Genomic DNA, 18,192 nt, shown 5'->3' with positions numbered 1-18,192 from the left:
ATGGAGATATGAAAATAAGCATCCTGCAAGTCAAGAGACACCATCCAATCTTCCTTGTTCAACGCCAGAAGCACCTGTGCTAGAGTCAGCATTTTGAATTTCTCCTGTTTCAGGAACCAATTCAAAATCCTCAGGTCCAGGACTGGCCTCAATCGACCATCCTTCTTGGGAATCAGGAAATATCTCGAATAGCATCCCTGTCCCATTTCCTGCTCTGGAACCAACTCCACTGCACGTTTTGACAAAAGGACTTGCACCTCCCGCTGAAGCAAAAGGAGATGATCTACTGAACAAAACGAATGATGGGGAGGGATGGGAGGTTGAAACTTACGAAAAGGAAGGGCATAACCTTTCCCCACAATATTTAGTACCCAAGAGTCTGATGTGACTAATTCCCACTCGTGGAGAAAATGAAATATCCTACCCCTTATGGGAGAAGCATGACCTAAGAAGGATAGAAAACTAGGGCTGCTTTCCTTGTTGGATTCCCCCAGAGGAAGAGGATGAGGCAGAGTGCTGATGGGTGGCTCCTCGTGTCCAAACCCTCCCCGCCATCTAAAAGATCTGTAGAGAGGGTTGGCAGGCTGTTGAGTGCTGTTCTGTGGCCTGCCACGATAAGAGGAGCCACGTCGAAACCCCCTAAACCTCCAAAAGGAACTAAAGGGTGTAGATGCAGATGCCTGCAGCTGCAAGGATCTTGCAGTAGCCCTGCTGTCTTTGAAACGTTAAAAGCAAAGTCTGCCTTGGACCCAAACAACTTTTCGCCGTCAAACGGAAGGTCCAACCAAGTTGTTTGAATGTCCGTTGAAAATCCTGAAGACCTAAGCCCCGCATGCCTCCTGGCCGCCACCGAAGTGCCCACTGCCCTGGCTACTGAGTCTACTGTATCCAGGCCAGACTGAATAATCTGTTTGGCTGCCACTTGAGCGTCCAAAAGGTGCTCATCAAACTGCCCCTGCATATCCTGAGGCAAGTTCGGCACCACAGCTCTTGCTCTGTCCATCAGGGCATGAACATATCTCCCCAGCACACAGATAGCATTGACCGATTTCAGGGCCATACTACATGAAGAGAAACTTTTCTTGGCTGCTTGCTCCATCCTCTTGGACTCCCTCTCCGATGGAGAAGCAGGATATGAGCCAGGTGCAGATCGAGCAGAACAAGAAGCTTGGACCACTAAGCTCTCAGGAGTCGGATGTTGGGATAAAAATAGAGGACCCCGTACCTCTTTGCCACAGTCCTGGAAACTGCTGGAGACGTAACAGGCTTTCTCCAAATGTCTAAAATAGGCTCAGTAAGAGCATCATTGAAAGGGAGTATGGGCTCCGCAGAAGTAAAGGAAGGATGCAACACCTCCGTCAAGATGTTTGTCTTTACTTCCGAAGCTGGTACCGGAAGTTCCAAAAATTCAGCGGCCTTCCTTATGACAGTGTGATAGGATGCTGCCCCTGTAAATTCACCCGGGGATAAAAGATCCCACTTAGGGGAGGTATCCCGTCAACTTGCAGATTCCAGTACCTGAAACTCCCCTATAGGCTCAGAAATCTCTCCTTCCTCTGACAACTGTTGCTGGTATTCCTGCTCTTCCAAGAGCCTCAATGCTCTCCTCCTCGATCTCAATCTGGCCTCCAATCTCGGCGTTGACAGAGTTAGCCGACGTCGACGACGATGGCTTCAAAGCAGATGGACGTGGTGGAGGAGATGGTGGAGATACACTGCATCCCGACCGGGACCCATCCGGTGCCGGTATTGACTCCATCAGCGCCGTCAGCATCATCTGAGGTGACAACGTCATTGGTGCTGAACCAGCACTCTCAGCAGGATAGAAGGCCACAAACGGAGCCAACTTGTACGGCGCCGGCAAACCCAAGGAGAATGCTAATGGACCCGTGGGACCAGCCGGTGAACCAGCAGGGGCCATAGCTTTGTTAAAAATGTTAAACATAGCATTTAGGAAAGATGCCGGGTCTGCTCCTGGAGTCGGGAAGGCAGGAAACCTCTGGTCTTGAGACGCTTGGGTCAGATCCAAAATTTGCACCACCGGCTCCTGAACCAACACAGGTGAAAAGTGAGTTGGAGGACTCGCCGGGGACTCAACGACCTCAATGGGTGATGGCACCAGAGAAGCCTGAGGACTCTGAGGCTGGGGAGTACTAATAGGACTGACCTCCCACGCCGTACGACGTTGTCTCAAAGGGGACCGAGACCGATCTCTGGAAGAACGGCGTCGAGAATCATGCCGGCGCCGCTTCTTATGAGATCTCGATGACTTATGAGAAGAAGAGTCCCTTGCCTTAGATCTCCGATGACCCTTGCGTCCTCTTAGCTTTTGCTAAAAAGAGCTCAGCCTCTCTTTCTTTTAAGGCCTTCGGGTTCATCCACTGGCAAGACACGGACCCTTCCATGTCGTGGTCTAAACTTAGAAACCACAAGCAGTATTCATGAGGGTCTGTGACTGACATACGACCCGCACACTCACGACAAGGCTTAAAACCTGATTTCTTTGGCAGAGACATTGTAACAAGTACAACAAGACACCTTTGAAACAGTAGCTGTTTGAGAGCCAGGAAAAGCTGTTAGCGGCGAAGGCGCAGGAAAAAGGGAAATTACTTCAGCACACCAGTGAGGACTTCTTATTGCCACGATGACGTCAGAGGAGCCGGGCAATTGTGACGTCCTCGTCGACGTGAAGAGCTGGGAAGAAAGTTTCTGTCAAATGCTGGCACACTGGGAGAATTCATAAGGTGAGGAATTCACAGGTAGTTGTATCCATCAGAATAAAGGCATATATACCACGAAATGTTACATGGGCAACTCACCCTCAATAATCTGAACATGCACTCAGAGACCAGCAGCTCAAAGGGGAAAATCTCAGGCAGGGTGTCTTCAAACATTCTTCCTTCTGGGGTGGATGAAGCCGAAAACCTACCATTCTGCTAGATAATAAGAACACCCATTCACGAGTGCCAAGAGGTAATTCATTTTTTCATGTCATCAATAATAAAAATGAAATAAAAAAACACTAAAATTGGTGTTAAGTTAGACTTAAGGACAGTGTCAAGACGGTCTTAGGATATTTGCTGAACAAAATTAATTCACATTAATTAATTTATTCATTCATTCATGCAGAACCGTAATGTACTGTTCGTAATTTCTGCTGAGCATCACTGAATACTTAAGCGATGATGAGAGGTGGCCTTTAGGGTGTCCGGCCTGTCCCCGAACACACACACTGGGAGCAGAGGTGGGCAAAGCATACACTGAGGGGATCATTGGTGTCTCTATAGGTTAAGGTTAAGATATGGGTTTCTCTTTAGAGTACGTTTTAGTGGCCATGTAATGACACTAAGATAGAATCTTTATACCACAACTCTCAAGTGACCTGCCTGGTCTCTTTCAAACTCTCTCTGCTGCAAACAGGGAAAGTGATAGCCAAAGCTGAAGGAGAACACATTTTTCACTGACCAAATAATTTTCTTCCTGATATGTTATGTTAAAGAGTGATATGGCGTTTCCCCTAAACATGCTGTTCCGTGGTTCACTCTCCCGTTTCTTTCATGCCGAGACGTTTTTTTTGTGTTTTTTTTTTTGCTTTCTTCTAAGCAGGAAACGGTTCACACATTGAAGTTTGGTCATGGGAGGACATTTATATTGTTGAAAAAAACAGGTCTGAAGACTCCAAGACGATCTGGTTTTCATATAATGTAATTTCAGATATCTGACCAAGGAATGCAGTCAAACATTTTTACTAGCTTCGGGGCGGAGTGCTATCAGGTAACTGTGAAGCAGCCTTCTGTTTACATTGAGGTCTACTGAGTCCCACACAAACCCAAAGCCAGCCAATCGCATTAGCTGGCACAGTGTTCCAACATTCCATGATTTTTATAAATTTCCTCCCTAACTGCTTAATCTAGTTGTAAAGCGGTTTACTCAAAGGAAAAATTACTCAGACACTAGTCACAATCTGCAAGGTTAACATGGGAGATACATCTTAAACACACATAGTTTCTCGAAATTTATAACGTTCCTGAATGCCGCTTTACTGTTTCTAGAGGCAGCTATTGACGGCAAAATGTATTTTGTTTAAACTTAAATTTACCATGAATTTGGCATGCCAAAAATCTGAAGATAAATTTAAAGTGTATCGAAAATTATGTAGCCTGCTCGATGGTTTAACTTTTTTGTACCATATATTTGTACTTTCTGACCTCCTTCCCGAGTCATTTAACGTCCATATTTCTGCTCACTTTAGAGAGATGGGCACTGGACACACTGCTGTAGGGTACCTGGTTGCTGACACAGGACAGAGGGACAATTGTAGGGTCCATGGTAGCTATGAAGCTGAGGACATTTCCGGCTACACTCCTAAGGAGAGATGCGCAAAGTTATTGTAAGGTCATAAATCACCAAATACAATGTGGTGTAGTTTGCAGGTTTCCTCCTTTTCCTCACAAACTGGCAATAATCTCTCCCAAGTAAGATCAGGAGCTAAAAACTGGTTCACCATTTTCTCACAACAAGTTTAAAACTATTACCCTTAGATCTGAAACTTGATGGTATTTTTTTCCTCAAAACAACTTAAAGAGGGTGTGCAAGTGCTGATTATAACTTACACAAAAAATTTCAAAAGCTCCAGAAAGCAGTTGTAATATCCGTAAGAATTAGTTGAAGTTTGCAAGACAACAAATTTGCAACTTCACAGTTCAACTCACTCTTTCTCACAACGCGAGACAGAATAAAGCAAAGAACCCGTTGTGAGAATCCAAACGAGTACAGGTTCAAGGTGTCATTTCCCTTCTCTGGTAAACTGAGCACCTCCATGTTTGTTTATTCACCACGAGGCTGTTCCTCAGGCAGGCCTGTAATGTAGACACTGTGCCCTCTTCAATGGCACCCACTCTGAATGATTTGGAGAGCTTAGATGATTGTTCAGGACCAGCTATGAGCATTCTCCCATTTGATGCAGTACACTTATTCCTTACATTTTAATCCGAATATGAGAGCAGCAAGGCAGAGGTATCTTATGGGTGAAAAACAATCAGGTAGTAAATCATGAATCATGGTCATTTTATCCACATTGTCAAGTTCCTTTATAATAGTATCTAATTGTGACAATATCTTGTTTTGTCCTCACAAGTTAATCAGCTGCCATGCTGTCACACTTGCTCTACAGCATCTATCTAAGGGAATGTCTCATCCTCCAAAAAATCCTTATCTTTTCCTTCTCTACATTCTACCAGAAATAACCTGTGATGCAGATCTGCTTGCTGCCTCTCTCACAACCACAGGCTTTATTTCTACAGGACACTCTTCATTTGTGGCCCCGTCTCAGCAAAGGTCCTGATGAACAATGCAGCACTGTTTGAGAGATCTCAATATTCTGACCACACACCTCCCAGTGGCAGGCTGCTCACAGGACTAGTATGTTTCATGCATGGTTATGCAAGTGCTCACTGACTGCAGTGTGAAAAACCTTTGCATACTGTCCAAGTTCCATGTTGTCAGATCAGTTGCCAGTTCCACTGTGACACGTTTGCTGAAAGCACTGGGGCTTCCACCTTGTCACACCAGCCATCTTGCCATCCATATTGCAGAGAATCATCTTCAGCCACGTTGGGATTTCACAGCACCACAACATGCCTCAATAGCTTACCACCCGTTCCCCATTTATGCAACAACATCTCAGGAGATCCTGTGAGTCACCAACAGGGACCCCAGCAGTGTCCCAGAGACAAGAACGCAGGAAAAGAGCTAGGCCTCACACATAACTGATTGCTACAATCACCTACTCAAGTGAGATCACTTATTTCTCATTGAAATGTACAGTTTTTTCACGAAGCGTATGTTCTACCTGAAGCTCTAATGGATAAGGCTATGGTGCACAGGTAGTCCTGTTCATCACAAATCATAGCAGCACAAGCTCAGAGAAGGCATTAAAGGGAATTTGTGTAATCAGTTGTGGCAATTACTAGCTATGGAAAAGATGTCTCACAAGCTGAGTGGTAATCTGAATAGGTTATTAGACATCTGCTACCTAGCACTTTAATTTTCCAGGACTCCATCTTCTACTAAGAGGTTAAGGGTTTAACAACTTCTTCCCAATTAGTTTTATAACAGTGAGTTGAACTGTTTGTTTGATACACCTACTAAACAGTCACAAGCTCAGCTGACACATACATCACAAACATTACGAAGGGATGTTCAATACTGATGACCACTTAATCTAGAGCCAGTTCAAGGTGTAAAAGACATGGAGGTGAGGATTAAAAAATGGGAAGTGGAAGTTCTAGTACCTGTATACTACTGTTCACTCAGTGTTTTGAAATGCTAGTCAAAATTATTAACCACTAGTTTTTTGTTTTAATTTGACTTGTTGTAGACTTCAAGTATACTTGCCTGTAAATGTAATATTGTTGGTTATATACACACTTCTCTGAAAGTATACTCGCACTCAAGCCAAGCCACCCAATGTTCAGCAATGGGTACATCACTGAAACCAGTCTGCCTCAACAGGGGGTGCTGCTGGAGCTCAATAATACATGGCACTACTTCTCTGGACTCCTTCTCTCATAGTCTGAGTGCAATTTCTCACAGAGGAGCTCTACAGAGTTGCCTTCTTGTTCTGGGCACCATCCTTGATTTCAGATCAGAAAAGTGCAAGATGAGATTAGGATAGCGGGTGCCATATTGGACTAGAGAAGAACATGTCACACTGGACTGGGAAAGAGGCTATCATCTTTGAATGGAGCTGCATTCTATTTGCTATACAGAGGGCCATTCGTAACTGTGGCACGTTGGTCTAAATTTCTGGTTTCTCTGCCTCCTGTTGTAGTGCAGCAAGCCAGATCTCTATTACTGTATAGTACACTGGAGTGTCTACTGCCTCACACAGCTTTTCTTTGTTTCTTTCCTAACAGAATATTTGGGACTATTGCATGGTATACATGGTATACAAAACTGCCAAACTGCCAAATGAATAAACAAACGGAAACAAATGACGTGGAAGGACTTCACAGAGGCTATAAAGTATGTACATATCAATTAATACAAAACGACAATATATTTTTTTTAAATAAAGGCTTTGCTATTGCCCAAGCACCTCCCTGGAAATGGAGGGATGCAGAAAAGGAGAGAAGATACCAAAGTGGAACTTGGAAGCTGTAGCCAACTTTACAAGTTCTACATTGTTGGTATCAAGTAACGCTTATCAAAGATGGATATCACTAATGAACAAAATAAGCATCTAATGAAACTCATTCTACAGAAACAGGGAATCTACTACCACATGCGGCCTGGCACTTCCTACTGTTCTAAATTCTGCCCGCTCATTGAAGACCCTTAACACATCCAGTTCCGCAACTCTAATCGTCAAACTTACGCAGCTGTATTCTGTTCTGTTTTTTTAATTACTTCCCCTTCCACATTACTTCCTTGAAGACCCCCCCAACCACCCCTACCCTCGATCCATGCCCCGACACATCATAATATTAAAGGTCCTCTTAACTAATTGTGTTAAGTGGTACTTCAACGGTACTGCTGGCCCCAATAGAGTCACGAGCCCCTCCCGTTTGTTCATGTTTAGGAAGTAAAAGAAAGCCATAAATGGGGTGAAGTCCCTAACATCCCTGGGGCAACTGCACTAAAAAAAATAACAAAGCCCATGATTAAAAAATGCCCTTGTCGACTTCTTGAGTTTCATTGCCTGCCTAGCACATTTAACTTACCTGCACCATACAGCAAACAAATTTAATAAGTTCAGTTCAGAGAACAGAAACACACAGCTTGACTTTGTCTTTTTTTATTTAAATTAGGTCAGACTAATTGGACGCTGCACATTCCAACAAGCATTTGCAATACAATGGTTCTCACGGTTGTTCGAGTTAGAGCTAGTAGGGTTGTGAATCCCACTCCTGACTTTTCTTGCCACATAAACTGAAAGTGAAAAGTGAAATAGTTGACATAAGTGAACCGATTCAAAGCGCCACAGCCACCATGAGCGCGAAAGCGAGACACAAAAGGAAAAAGAAGGTTGTTTGCAGTCAAACATATTGACAAAAGTGCAATTTTCCATGTAACGGAGTCCATGTAACAGGGTCGGTCCCCAAGACTAACAAAGCTGCCCCAAGGAGGGAAAAACGTAAAGCATCTAGGATATTTGAATGGCAAGCTCACGAAGGAGTGAAAGTGATGGGAGTGAGGTGGGCGTGGTTAAAAGCCCAAATAGGTACCAACAGTCAGAAAAGCAGTACTCGTCGCGCTGCTATGCTCGACCTGAAAACGTGACTCAGATGTAAAGGTGTAGGAAACCATGACTTCTATTTGGTTCAAAACTTTCAGCGTTTCTTCTTTTATCACAAACGAATAAGACCAATAATTTTTCACAATACTGAAATGCATAACAAACGTTGGGATCGTGCAAGATTCAGTGCAATAAAAGAAAAAAAAGTTCTCATAAAACAGCAATGACAGAATGAAGCCTTTCTTTTTTTAATTGGAAAAAATACTAAGGGATACTTGGCACAGAAGATAAGAAGTTAATTTGGGCACCAGACCCTGGAGAATACAAGTTAAGAAAGTAGACTAATGGTTTGTAATGGCTCCCCAGGCAGTATTTGTGGTCTACAAAAACAGGAAAGTCTCTTTTTAAACAATGTAAAACATACCACTTCATAAACTGCAACTAAATAAAACACATAAATCACAACCCACTCCTTCTTTGCTGGTGAAATTTATATGCAGCATTTTTCAATTTTCTGACAGTAGCAAAACAGCAAACACAGAGAACACGAACAATACCAGATTGCAAACTATGATTGGAAGTTCTGAAATAACAAAAGCAGTAACGCTGATATTCGGGTTGCATTTAATCTCACACTCCCACCAATTTCCTATTAACAGCTGGAGTCCAACATCGAAAGACTGGAACAGAGTTCATCTGAAAACAACCCGAACAGATTAGTTGTAAAAGCAATCCGAGGGGCACGGTCGCTTGGAAAAGCAAGCAGAATGTGAACCCGGAGAGCGCCTTAGCTCGGATTTTCTATTTTTAATTGCTCGCTACTATAAACTTTTACGTTCATAGATGTATTCATTTGTAGAGCTCTGTGCAGAACTGCACATTGCTTTATGGATACTTCAACGCAGTAAGAGTATGGACCTAACGAGGGAGAATTTATAAATTCGAATTCTTCAAAAGATATACCATATGATTAAATTGTAAGCAATACTGCTGGACACGGACAAGGTATTGCCTTAAAACGTGGAAAGCAGCACTTCTAAAAATAGCACTTCCCAAAATGTGTTTCCAGAAGAAAGGGCAGTGTAAGAAGCTAAGGGGTTACTGGTAATGTATAAGGGGGCGATATGGGATTGTGGCATACGGTAGTGGTTCCCAACCTTTTGACTTCTGTGCAGCCCCCGTTATCATTACTGGAACCCGGGGACCCAAACTGAATCATAACTGGAATCCAGAGAGACACTACTGTGTCATTACTGAAAGCTGGGGACCTAATCTGTTCATATTATTTCATTTTCTAAGCAGTCGCAGACCCCCTGAGGAGGCTTCGCGTACCCCCAGGGGTCCCTGGACCATGGGTTGGGAACCACTGGTATACGGTTTAGAGATAATGGTTTGGTGGATAAAGATTAAGGATTAGGATTTTTTTTTTTTTTTTTAAATGCACTCTATGTAATGTGCTGAGTAAGTGGCAATGAGGATTTGAGAAGTGTCCACAGGAGAGGGTTAGGTACACATATCCTCCAGACTGAAGAGGTTCGCTTTGAAGGCAAAATTAACAGCAAGACTGAAAGATTCAGCTTTACCAAGATCACTGATTTGACAATTCCACTGCTGTAGTAGTAACAATTCAAAGGATGTGACAGAGTGATTTTGGAATGGAAAGGTGGGTGAGGATTGAGGAACATACATTTGGTATTAGGACATAAACACAGGGGGCCAGGAAGATACAGATGGATTAATGGATGACCTTGTAGATAAAAACTAGGAGTATATAAGGTGTCCGGGGTTTTTCTGCCAGCAACCTGACCAGGTGGCCATAGTGGGAAGTGGGTTGCAAACCTCATCCTGCAGTTTGAATACACACTCACCAAGATCATGGAGTAGGTAGAGAAAGTAGTGTCAGAAAAGGAGCCAAGGAGTCAATGCAGCAAGTGCAGACGCTGAGGTAAAAAGTGTCTATTCTAATTGTAGAGAAGTTTTAATAGAGCCAGCCAGTGAATGGTGGCCATGTGGCAATTGGACATTCTAGGCTGGTGGTGAAGAAGGAGAAGAAGTCTCATCAGCAAAACGTTGAAAAGTGAATCCAAAACAGGAGAGGATTCTACTGGAGATGTTCATATAGAAAGTGAAAAGTAGTTGAGAGACAGACAGCGCCTAGAGGGGCACTCACCGGTAGGTGTGTGGAAGTAGTACAAGGAGCACTATCAGGATAAGACGTAGGGAAATGGAGAGATATGCCAGTGTTGGTTTGGGAGGCAATGTAGCTAGCACTATGAGGTGAATCTGTGTTGAAACTTAGTAAGAGGTCGCGAAGAATAAGGCATTGGGGAAGAAATAGCTGGGATAGCCAGTTGTAAAGAAACTGGAAATCTAGATTGTGCTGGCAAAATATTAACGATAGAGGACTGCAAAGGTTATACTTAGAAGGCAATGAAGAACAAGCATTGGCAAAGCGAAATAGCTCTCAGCAATGGGTGACCTATTGCCTTTGGCAATGGGGTGGTGAACGGTAGGGGGGGTGAACGGGAGGGCGGATGGGGGTGGTGAACGGGAGGGCGGATGGGGGTGTGAGAAACCAGCAGCCCACATTCTTCGCTGCTTCAGTGATAAGGGCGGAGCACGAATGGGGCAGAGTGGCAACAAGACTGCGCCTGTATCTGGGCTACAAAAGTACTGCAGGAGTAAGTGCTCTCGGATCACCCGTGTCACAATACTGAAAATAATTTTGTAGATAGTATTGTATCGCTCAGCTCACGATTAAGTCCACACATAAAACAAACAATCAAATGGCTGGTATTTTTCTCCAAAAGACCCGATTAAGGTGATTTCTGAAACATAAAATTAACTTATTTTAAGCGTCTCCTGTCTAAAATTGCCTCTGTTCCACAATACAGGTCAATGGAGAAAATGCATTCCCCTATCTTTTTCAAAATCTCTCACTTGACACTTTTAATGAAACCCAAAAAGGCGCCCTTGCCTGCTCTGTACTACAGCGGCACAACAATAATTGACCGTTAAAGTTAAAGGTTCTTTCCAAAAGTCTGGTGTAGAGTGATACACTACCTATGAGGTGTAGGACACAATCATCACAGAATAGGAAGGGCACAGGGCATTTCTCGCCAGATTCTTACCTGGCCAACAGCTGCCTCAAAAGGTTCCAACTTCACCCCCCACCCCCTGCCAAAGAGCAATAATAACACAAGTACCGGATAGCAACACGCTGCATAAAGAGCATCAGCAGCACCCTATAACTTGCCCGGCAGTCATTAGCAGGGCTGCTGTGCATGCTTTGTAGCAAGAGGTAAAACTGAACTTCCACCGGATTCAGGATGTTTGGGCCACAGGCAGATGTTGATAATGTTGCCTAGAGAGGAACAAACAAAGCAGTTTTATATAGCCTTGCATGCACTGAGTAAAGGGGAGAGAGTGCAAGGGTTTGTAAATCAAGAAAAAATAAACATCGCGAGGCACTGGAAGGACATAAAAACACCAGCTCTCCTGAGGAGGGCTTGTAAACCAAGAAAAAAGAAGTCCCTAAAATGGTAATAAAATGAGGAACAGTGAAGGGATTGTGCACTTCGTCCCTGCTCTCGGGGAGGAGTAAACAAAGGAAGAGGCATGACAAATGTATGCCATGCACAAATGGTGAGAAACAATGGGAAAGCGATGATCGAGCCAGCCAATGGCAAGTCTATGAGTGGGGTGAAGCCCAGGGTAAAGATACAGCATGTCTTGGTTCGAGTCAGCGCATGCGCGCCAACTCAAACTAAGGCCTAAAAAAGGAATTGCAAGATAAGATGGTAGTTGAAAAGAGAGGACGGCAGATGCCAAAATTCAGAACAGGATCTGGGCGATTGGAAAGATAACTCCAAAGAAAGAGCCAGAAACTTGCTGATTTGGAGGCCAAGGGGCCATAGGAGCTACTGATGGCTTCCCATGCCACTGGATTCAAGCTAGCCTGGCTGATGAGGGGTGAAACCCCGAAACCGGTCCCAGGATGCTTGTTTCCGGTCCAGTGAGGACCTGGCTTGGCAGTTCGGTCTGGACTGTTCCCATGAGGAACAGGGTCAAGACTGATTTGCATATGGCTGGGTCCAAACTGGGGTGGCATGGTGAGCAAAAGAACGATGGATTAAACCCAGATCTATGAATGGGGGTGAGTGTTTGACAATGTTCAGCATTCCGTCCATCACTTGTTGTTTTTGCTTTGTCGCCCTAAGTGGGAAGGGTATGCCCAGACGTGGGTCCTGTGCTTCCCATGCCACTGGATTCAAGCTAGCCTGGCTGATGAGGGGTGAAACCCCGAAACCGGTCCCAAGCCCGGTCCAGTGAGGACCTGGCTTGGCAGTTCGGTCTGGACTGTTCCCATGAGGAACAGGGTCAAGACTGATTTGCATATGGCTGGGTCCAAACTGGGGTGGCATGGTGAGCAAAAGAACGATGGATTAAACCCAGATCTATGACTGGGGGTGAGTGTTTGACAATGTTCAGCATTCCGTCCATCACTTGTTGTTTTTGCTACTGGAGGACTACAGTATGAGAATGAACTTGGCTGGTAAGGTGGGAGAACAAGGGGCAAGGTAACGAGGAGAGTGGTAGGGTAGAGAATGCTGTGGGTATTCCTTATCAGGATGAGTTTGCAGTATGAAGTAGAAAGCACTGTAGCAGAGGTTGGAGACATAACACAGGCTATGGGTGGGACTAAGTGATGAGGCCCTGCTAAGACCTCATATATTCTACTGTATTGTAATTGCATTTATATAGAATTTACTACCCCCGAAGAGGTGTTGAACTTCAGTGTGCTAAGACCTGCAGTTGTTATTAGTAGTTTCATCTTTCTCAGACACAACCTTGCATTAGCTGGGTCCCTAAATCAAGGTAAACTAACATGGTATTGGCTTTTCTTAAGAACACACTAGGCACCCATATTAGCAGAGGCATAAGGAAATACAGTATGCAGGAAAGCATTACCATCTGGCCAGTGCTACTTTGCTCTTTATAGAAATGGGTAGTGTGTTCCAGAAGTCTATGCAGCCTCTCATGTAGTGAAAACCTTTCCCCAGGTTCCTGGTGAGTAGGTTTTTGCAGAATGATCTACTCACATGCCAAGATATTTGATGGAGCTTGCTCTCAGGTTATAGCCATATCCTCAATTTCAGGTGGGCCATCTCCAACTAGCAGTTGGATAGAGAAGGTGCATATTTTACCTCAATTCATCAAATGTTCTGATTAACGACCTTATTCCCAAAGGCCCTCGATGGTTGAGTCTACTGTTTTTTTTTTTACAACAAAAGTAGAATATCAACATACAAGCAAACAACGTGCATGCTGTCTGCCAGTCACCCCGTCTGCAATCCTTCATTTCTCATTATGCTGGCAAAGGACTTGACTGCCATGACAAAAAGTATGGGGGTCAATAACGTCGCTGTCTCTATTCCAAAATATCACCATGGATGCAGAAATGATTTGGTCAGTTTATCTCTGGCAGAAGGTTTAGCGTATACTAAGGAGATCCAGCAAAGTTTCAGACAATCAAATCCTATGCATTGGAGCACCATGAACATGGTAGCACTAGCTAAGTGTTCAGAACACCTTTTCCAGGCCAATGGACATGACTACTAAATTCAGAAGAGACATGGGCCCTACCTCAAAGATACAAAATAACAGGTGGAGATTCTGAGAAGTATTGCATGTTGTGATAAAACCATTTTATTCAGGATGGGAGGATAACAGTGGGTATATGCATCTCATCAAGATATTACTGAGAATCTTGTAAGACTAGTATAGCATAGAGGCCCTATTCACTGGATCTTGGTGGGGTTTGAGCAAGGAGACTATGAGGGTTTGGGCCCATGTAACAGGCAAGTAAGGCACTACTTGTATCATTTTTTGTATGCACTGGGGTTCCCTAATTGTCCTTAATATGTTTCCCCACTGTAACCCTGAACTTGGTTTAGTGAGCCATGCAAGAAATCATTCTGTTTTATGCCCCCGGTTGTGAGTTTTTCAGTGTAGTCCGAGAGACTAAGACATGTAAACCTCTCTAATAATTTGGCATATAGCTCCCTGGCAGTCATCAACCTCTCTCCCGCTGCTTTCAGGGTTCTGGACCATCTCCTGCTCCAAGTCATGTAGCAGCTTATTCGATGTGTTCATCTCCTGTGCCATGGTTTTTCTAGCACCCATACCAAAACCTCAAAGTCATTCCATTCCAGAACACACTGGAGCTGGTGCACTTGTTTTCATTGAAGTAGAATCAGGTGCCTTTTCCTAGATCTTATTTAAAAGCCTGATCTTCCAGCATGGTGCTTTGCAGCTACCATGACGGGACTAATGTATTTACTGCTAAGACAGGCACATTTATTAAGTGTTATGATCTGATATGGTCCTGCTTACGTATTCCTTCAAAGAAAATAGGGCCTATATGGAGGATGAGAATTTTTTTTGTCTAGCCGGATATGTAGGTCAAGTTCAGGTGAGTAATATGAATGTTCTTTCTTCTCATGTCCACTAGCGCGGAGTTCCTTTAACACGTTCCCAAGCCATGATCAATGCTCTCCACACCACAGGGTTATTTGTTGCAAACTTTCAGCCCCTCCACTAAAGATGGAGCTTAGAAGATTTGGCACATGGAAGAGGCATTTCTTGGGGAAATGTTATTTGGACCCTCCCATCCTTCAGATCTAAATTATTATTGGTTCTTTTAACCATCAAGCCCATGCTTGAAATGGTCCATGGTATATCTGCTCAGTCCAGCCATTTGTGATGTGGTTTGCCACCAAGGGCCTGAAAATCAAAGGATGACTTCCTTAAATAAACCTGATCATGAATTGGGCCAGCCACAAGGTCTCCGGGTGGTCGACCTTTCCACAATGTTTACAAGGGCATAAAATGGCATGGTGTAAACTACCCTAAACTCACAACTCCAAGTTAGAGCATCAACAACAACACCAATCTAAACGAGTACTAGAAATCATTGGTGAGAAATTCATTATACAGAGGTTTTCCCCTCCTGTTGGGTACCTTCCTCCATTCCTTGCATAATTGCATATAAATGAGCCACCCAGGACGGAGATACTGTACCCCCTTCAGTAACAGTAATTTGTTTTGGGTACATGGCCAACATAGATCTTCTGCAGATTTTGAGGCCAGTTCTGGTGGGAAACAGCCTTTAACATGTAGGCTGAACCATGTGCTGCAGTTAGAACACAGCCATTACCACGAATGCGACTTTACCATGCATGTTGTTACAACGACATGCCTTAGTGAAAACAGTGTTAGACTTTGAAGCCCAATGCTTTCCCTACTATAGCGGAGACTGGAGTTGGAAAGTAAATTATACTGCTCTCAAGTCCAGCGCTTTTCCTTAAGGCATGTTGATTAACCGATATGGGTGGTAAAGAAATGTGTGGTTAAGACGCATTCATTCTAAAAAATGTGGAGTAACATCCTGCGTGGTAAAGGTATGCGTTATTCCAACATACAACTGTTCTGGTAATCTATGCACCTGCACCTGAATTTTCTCCTGCTCTTGTGTTTCAAGGGGGTGGATTTTATTCAGTCTGGTCATGCCCGCCTTGTAATCCCATACTTCCTTGGGCTCTTGAAGATGGATGTTTTGTCATCCACAATATCTTTTGGATGGAAAAAGCAGCATATGCAAAATGCCAGTTTTTGGAGGCACATTTTGACTTACAAGAATGATGCCTATTGTTGTTATATTGCCATTGTATAATCTGGGAAGACCTATACTTTACAGTCCCCTCAGGGATCTGGCCCTAGGAGTGTGCCTTCTGGAGTATTATGTCTCTGTCCCTCTCTTGCCACCGCCAGTCTGGGGAGCAATCAGGGCATAGGCAACATGACAGACAATGAGAGCCCTTTCCAGAGAAATGTGGACAGCCCTTGTGGTGCAGCTGCTATGGTTAGCCAGTTTTTCAGAAACTCTACCATGTCTCTTCCCTCAGTCCCCTCTCAGAAACCGATCAAGCAGATGTTGTAGAGTCCAGAACACAATTCCATATCGTCAACCCTATATGCAATGTAACATACTCATAGAGGCAGTTCCTGTGCTTGGCTTCGCAGATTGGATGTAATAGGTTGCGGTTGGGTCAGATTGGTTTTGGACTGGTTCACCCTGTCAGACAACTTAGTTTGATCATCTCTCCAAAGATCTATGTCCAACTCCACTGTATCCATTTTGGTTACTAATATCTCCCTGGTTACTTTATTGCAAGGAGTTTGTCCAACATGTCTGCGTGCGTCACCCCTGAACGTCCTCCTCTGCCTTTCAGGTCCTCTTCCATCTTGCACTCCAGTGGCCCAACAGTAGGGGGGGGGTACAATCCCACTAGAGTAGGGTTCTTCTTGGTCATCTGGACTTGCTTATCATGAGGGTGAAAGGCAAGAAAATACCTCAAAACAATCAATAATTTAGAGACAATTCGCTCACAGGTAACGTAAGTGGCTCAGATTGGCAGTGTTCATAGGGAGTGAGCCATCAAATGTTGGAACTGCTTCCCTCAGGGACCATGTATGCCTGGCTGGAATGGAGCCAGCCACCTACCCGCGGCGGAGTCTTCCCCTGTGCTTGATGCACAAGAGCTTTGCTGCTCCCACAAGGAATCTTCTCACCTCCAAGCACAGTCTCCAACCTCATAGGGATGACGCACTGTTGTGTCTGCCATCATGAGGCCTGGTTCTCTCACCAGAGCTGAAGATGATCATGTGAACCAGTATTATTGAGTTGATTCGGAGCCTGCCACCTGATAGTCCTGCATGCCCCACAGCAGTGCTGTCCTCCAGTTTTGGGAGATATATTTTTGCAGGATTGATGGAAGAATTGGGGTGGCGGGCAGGAGCTATGCCCCTTGCAGTCTTTATCCTTGTTCTATATCCATTTTTTTTCGAAGAAGATAAAGATCAAGGTGTCCATGATGGTTATGTTGGGAATGGACAGTTCTTAACCTTCTTGTAAACTCTAGATGATTGTAAATGACTCATATTTGCTAGGAGGGAATTTTGTAATTTGGCAGCCTGTCCTGAGAAAGTAGAGCCCCGGACTGTTTTCTTCCTGTATGGCAGAATGATTTGTTGTGGTGCTAGACTTGGATGTTAAATCCTAGGATTGAAGTATTCAGTGATTTTCTTCTGTAGGAAATATGGACCTTCATCATTTATTGCCTGTTGAGTGATGCATTGTAATTTGAGTGATGATGATCTTGTGACCAGCAAGCAAAGAAGAGGCTTCAGGGCAGTAGAGATGTGTATCTTTTTTTTTCTTAAAACACATTTTGTTGGCATTTTCTACCCCACAAGACAAGCAAGCATCGCCCCATAAAAAACATCCAATCGCTATAATTGTCACAATTGACAAGCACACTCGGCGAAGGAATCTTCTTTATGACTTAACTATTTACATAATTAGTGAACACTAGCATCAAGAGACAAGTTTTCCCCCGGTTTTTCCTTCTGGTGCAACATATCTTCATGAGTATCGTCTAAGAAATAGGTGTGCCCTCATGCAGGGTTTTTCATCCAGTTTCTTTGTAAACGCCTCTAATGTGGCTGCTCATGCTTCTAATTTGGCATGCTTATTGGTTATCATGGCTCTGTTACGTAGGGTTGCTGTCTCTGTCGCTGCCTAGTGAATTCCACCAGAGCTCTATACCTTAATCGAGGGGGCATTAATTTACTGTTTTATGCTTTGCCTGTACCAATTGTATATCAACAAAAGCCACTCTCTAGTTTCTCCTTTCCCCTAGTACACACGCTCCAGGGTCACCATCATGTCTATGTTTGCACTGCAGTTAATCTGCTTAATTACCTCAGCACAATAGCCTTGAATGATATAGCAGCCCCATATCATGCACTAATGGTCTGCATTTGGCGAGCGACGTCTGGCGCACTGCCCAGATCCTGTCTGTTATCTCCTGTGGATTCTAATGGGTGCA

At 44.1% G+C, this 18,192-nt stretch overlaps 1 protein-coding gene and 1 long non-coding RNA gene across 2 annotated transcripts in view; one reads left to right on the top strand and one right to left on the bottom strand.

Moving 5' to 3' along the window:
• The window catches only part of TMEM135 (transmembrane protein 135), a 943,226-nt gene that overhangs the window by 722,253 nt on the left and 202,781 nt on the right, over positions 1 to 18,192 (bottom strand). The window lies entirely within an intron of this gene.
• Positions 1 to 18,192, top strand: part of LOC138249844 (uncharacterized) — a 204,604-nt gene that overhangs the window by 172,468 nt on the left and 13,944 nt on the right. Inside the window, exon 2 of the long non-coding RNA XR_011194850.1 lies at positions 6,918 to 7,026. This is a non-coding gene — a long non-coding RNA (uncharacterized lncRNA). The remainder of the gene's footprint in view (positions 1 to 6,917; positions 7,027 to 18,192) is intronic.

Source organism: Pleurodeles waltl, chromosome 8, assembly GCF_031143425.1.
Source record: "Pleurodeles waltl isolate 20211129_DDA chromosome 8, aPleWal1.hap1.20221129, whole genome shotgun sequence".
NCBI classification, from domain to species: domain Eukaryota; kingdom Metazoa; phylum Chordata; class Amphibia; order Caudata; family Salamandridae; genus Pleurodeles; species Pleurodeles waltl.
The sequence above is the reverse complement of the archived record's forward strand: the minus strand, read 5'-3'. Positions and strand labels throughout refer to the sequence as shown.